The sequence below is a fragment of the Myotis brandtii genome, unplaced genomic scaffold (genome assembly GCF_000412655.1).
Source record: "Myotis brandtii unplaced genomic scaffold, ASM41265v1 scaffold802, whole genome shotgun sequence".
In the NCBI taxonomy this organism is placed as follows: Eukaryota; Metazoa; Chordata; class Mammalia; order Chiroptera; family Vespertilionidae; genus Myotis; species Myotis brandtii.
The window spans coordinates 3,861,492-3,866,937 of NW_005371230.1; positions in this window are offsets into that span (position 1 = coordinate 3,861,492).

Here is a 5,446-nt window from a genome sequence, read left to right on the forward strand (position 1 = left end):
TCTGAAAATTATAGTTTGGGTTACATGAACAAATGGCTCTAACATCTTGTAGTCATGCCCCAGGAAAATGTCTTTCAATAAGAGTCTACGAGGAAGACCTGGCCTATTTCCATGTACTCTGCAGCCCAGCAATTGGAGACTTAGGCGTATAATAAAAACTCCTGGTAATGTAGAGTGATGTCCTATGACATCCCAGAAACTGAGCTAGAATCTTTTTCACACGTCATCTCATTCAGTTCTTAAGACAGCCTTGTGAACTGTTGTTAGCCTGATTTTGCTAACATTAGAAAAATGAAATTCAGAAAGCCTCACCCATACCACAGAGCACCGCACAGCCCTTAGAATATTGCAGGGAGGTTCATTATCTTGGCAAAATCCTCAACATTTGGGAAGTGAAGAGGAACAACCCCATTTTGTAATTTGTAAGAATTGCCTATGTCTGTGTATTTTAAAGACTGGAAGGCACTACATGCCACTCTTAACAGTGATATTCTCCAGTGAGGAGAACATGTTTGAAATTTTATTTTGGGCATCCATACCTCTCATCCTGCATTCAATAAGAAAAAGTGAAGGCAGACCGGTAGGTGGGCGAAGCACTGTGCAGGAGGTAATAAGGAGAAATGTAGGGAGGTGGGTGGGGGGAAAGTAGAGAGTAGGCCGCTGATTGCAGGAACACGCAGACAACTAGACTCAAGGCCAGGATCAAGGAAATAGAAGTGGGAAGAAAATGAATGCCCTGGTATTTGAAGAATGACTAACAGGGGAAATGAGCTCATCTCTCTATGGTGGCAATAGACTCTGGTGCCTAACTAGGGGAATATTCTTCAGGCTCTTTACTCAAACATCACTACACAGTCTTGTTCATAAGCAACTGCCTACACTGGAACGCCCTTCCTACCAGGGAAAACTTCACCGTCAACACGTGACTCAGGCTCCCTGCTTTCTCCGGCTGGTGCAGCTAAAGAAATGTTCACTTCTGAATGGCTATCACTGTTATCTGGTCAACTTTGTTGACGGTAATTGCATGATTCTACTGACATAAATACCGCTGTGCATATTACCCCTACAACTAGATGGTGAGTTTCTGAAATGGTCATACTTTTCCTTATGTTCTTTGTTATTGCATAAAGTTTTTCATGCAGTGCCTTATGTGTAGATTTATTCAAAAAGATGTTTGCTAATGAATATACTGAATTTTAGATGCCTAAGCATTATTCACAAGTTCAAATATTAGCAGAAGTAAAGACTAGATTATGGTCTCTACAAATCATTTCAATATCATTAATGCATTGATATTTAAAATAAAACTTTACATTAAAAAAGTGTTAGAGGCTAGATTTCCAAATAATGAATGAAGGACATTTAAACTAATGTTTCCCTTAGTAATCATGATTCATTCACTCAGACACTTATAATACCCCATTGCTATTAAATTACAGTTAAGTTTTACATATAAATATATAATGAATTACCCTGACAATAAAAGACCATGCAGGCTATTATAAGAATACATGAAATTACAGTATGTGGGGAAGCTTTCTACCTCTACCTGAAAATTAGGAATTTTATTCTAGAATTCCCCCAGGGTGGCTCTCTAGAGTTATACCTTCATGTATGGTATAAGACCAGCTGTGTTTGCCACTTCTCTCTCCTTGTTCAAGTCTTTCCTTGCAATAATGTTTCCACATATTCTGCTATGATTACCTTAGCCTTTCAATATATATTTAGCTGTTACCTCTTAAAACTCTTAGTAATCATACTTATCATATATTTAATAAACTATATGTAACATATTTTAATATAAAAATTTACAGATATGTCTCAATCTCAGCTAGCTATTTGCAAGAGGAAAGTGTTTTTATACTAATTTTAATGAGGACAATGTACCCTTGGTGCAAATGCTAAGCTGAATATCAAAGAACTGCTAAAGAGGTACAGTGAGTAACCACATTCAGGTTTTCCAATCCCCAGTTTAATGTTCTTTACATTTACCGATAAGGTCTGGAGAGTGCTAGAATGTATCATTTCATAAGCTCACAGCCTCAACAAATTCATCTGAGTGCTTTCATTTCCTAACCAGATCAAGCACTTCCAGAAGTCAGAGACTTTATTTTAAGCTTTTGGTTTCCATACGGCAGCCAAGTACCAAATAAAAAGCAGTCACTTGGGAAATAAGTGTTGTTCTCAAAAATATTGATAATCATTTTCAAATATTTATGATGGAAAAATAAGAGCAACAGTAATACAGTGCACTTTGTATCACTGATAGAGGTCAATGTCTACAGTAAATGCCATCTCAATACTTAAAACATCTAACATCTATTTAATTTTTAAAATAAAAAAACTCACCTATTTTGGAAACAATATTCACATATTTGTGTGTCTCAAAGTGTTCTCTACATTATATGATTGAAATAGTAGATTGTTGGACCCTTTCTATACTCCCGAATCAGAATCTGGTGGAAACATGAAGATTCACAGTGTTTGAAGTTACACCATGTCATTTTGATGTGCACTGAATTTCAAGAACACATTTCTTATTGCATGGAGATGAATAGCAAAGTTCACAACACCTCTCAATTAGCTTCCTGAAACAACTAAACGATGCTCACAGGTAGTCATTTAATTGCTTACTCTTGTCGCCTTCAGCTGTTTAGCAAGTTTATAGGCACTAACATATGATGGTTCTGTAAGTACTTCATCATACAGCACTAACTTTGCCATGGTTACAAACAATACTTGTCTCCATTTACATGTTATATGCATAAAATTACATCTTTTCAGTGAAAAATCTATACTGAATTAAAAATAATATAGAGAGGCATATTTTTTTGGAGAAATAATGCAAACATTAGGGAGATTTCCTCTTTTATTCTGGGAAGATGTTGGCATTTGAAGACATTAGATAAATGATTACTCACTTCTGTCACAAACACATAGTCGAAGAATTTCTCCTACATTCCTCATGCAACTGGCAGAACAAAATATTAATGCCTGCAGCTGGTGTTTTATGCTGGGTGCTGAGGCAGTTAAGAAGCATAAATAATTAAAAAGCTAATCGATACAATCTGCATAATCAATAGGACCTGAGACACTGGACACTTGCACTTTTCAGCGCCGATGTGTAGAGAGGAAAACGGAGAGTAAGAAAGATCACAGAAGCCTTGACCCTCGTTGTTCTCATTTCAAAGCATCCGTCCTACCAAGTGATTCCATGTGGTCCTGATCCAATACTTCATGAATGCACTAAGTTCTAAAGTCAGGTAAGAAACATATATAATGCTGCACAGACATGTAGTTTTGCAAAGGTCAAGTAATAGACCCTTTTAAGATAGATAGTCTGAAATGATTAATCAATGTCAGTGAATATAAGAATAACGTGGGTTGTTTTAAACCACTAAGTTTACAGTTCTTTGTTGCAGCAGCAATAGGAAACTGATACAGTGTGGGGCTGTCATGAGCACTGACATGACTGGCCTCCTCACCCCGTGACAGCCAATATCAGGAGCACCCCCTGGTTCTTGCCATCCCTGCGAAGTCCCCCTACATTTCCATGGGGGAACTAGTGCAGAGCTGGCCCCCGCCCGCTGAGAGCCAGTGCGTTAGTAAACAGTTCAATATGATACGAATTGGCAATGACATCATCAGATCCTCATGTAGAAATTCAGATGCTCTGATAAACTTTACAAATAACTTTCAATGCATTGGCAGGCCTTATGTCCAATCAGACATAAAATTGCTGAGTCAAACCCATATGACAGTATGTTGTCTACACCTTTCAGTGAACCCTGGGTGGTAAGCAATTTGATTTCTAACTTTCTGAACAATACCTGCTCATTGATCAGGGCAGCCATGGGAAGGAGCACCTCCAGTGGAGGCCCAAATGGAATTAAATTCTAATGCTAAAGAAATGTGAACACAATTTAAAAATAAACATGGCATCACAAGCTTGATCTTTAGACAACTTTGAAATAGTGTTGATTCTTAGTTCATATATGAAATAAATAAAAATTTAGTCTATTTGCCTAAGTAGTTAAGCAAGGTATTTGCTATTTTAAAATGTTGTAACTATTTTAAGAAATGTAAACTCTGTATAATATACATATATTTCAACTTTAAACAAAACTCATTTTATTATTTGCACAAATTATTCAAATTTAGGTAAACTCTAATAAGCAACTATCAGTTTCAAAATAACTTAGTGTTAACCACTCACTTAAAAAACTGAAGCAAGAATGCTGTAGAGAAAATAATTTTTTTAAATGTTCTTTTTAAAATCATCTATACTAATAAAAGGGTAATATGCTAATTAGAGTGGACATCTTCTGGACGACCTTCCAGACGTCCTTCTGGACAAAGCCGCAGCAGCTGCGAAGGGCTCAGGCTCTGGCCTGCAGTGGCAGCAGCAGCAGCAGGATAATGGGGGTGGCGCCTTCCCCTGATCCACCAGGTCGCCTCCGGCAGAAGGAGGCCAGACTGCAGCTTAGGCTGGGAGCCTAGGCAGAGGCAGTTAGGGGCGATCAGTCTGGTAGGGGAGCAAGTTAGGGGCAATCAGGATGGCAGGGGGGCAAGGTAGGGGCGATCAGGCAGGCAGGCAGGCAGGCAGGCAGAGGGGTTAGGGGCAATCAGGCAGGCAGGCACAAGGGTTAGGGGCACACAGGCAGGCAGGCAGGTGAGCAGTTAGGAGCCAGCGGTCCCGGATTGCGAGAGGGATGTCCCAGATTGGAGAAAGTGCAGGCCAGGCTGAGGGACCCCCCCCCCCCCAACCGCCATGCACGAATTTCATGCACCAGGCCTGTAGTAGTATATAAACAGTCTAACTGTGATAGTTTAAAAATTACTTATCGTATTTCACTGAAATGACATACTACGTAAATAATTAAAGTCTATATTTAGAGACTCAAATTTTCAAAATGTAACTTTTAATTAGTTTAATATATTTCTTGGCACAACTGTCTAATACTAGTTTCAAGATTTCTGGATATCCTTAACTGAAAAGTGAAAATAACAGAACTAAGCAGAAAGAATAAAACAATACTATATGCTTTCTTTGAAACCTGATTATAAACAAAATGTTTTATGTCATATTCTTCTTAAATATTTATTATTTTAACTATAAATAATAAACCTATCATCTCAACAAAATACATATGCTCTTCCCTCTTCACAGGAATAGGCAACACTCTTCTATTTTCTAAATAATGTATTCTCTATTAATCAGATAGAAATAACGATCACCTCCTACCAACTTTGTACTAAAAATAAATAGCACTTGATCTATACTTTGAAATAATCTTCATCAGCTTCAAACAATAAATAGCTCAGGAAAAAACACTATAATCTTATTTATTGCAATGCTTATTATGCAGTCCGATGGTGTTCATCATGATGGACTAATATCTTCACAAAATAATATGTGTGTGTGTGTGTGTGTGTGTGTGTGTGT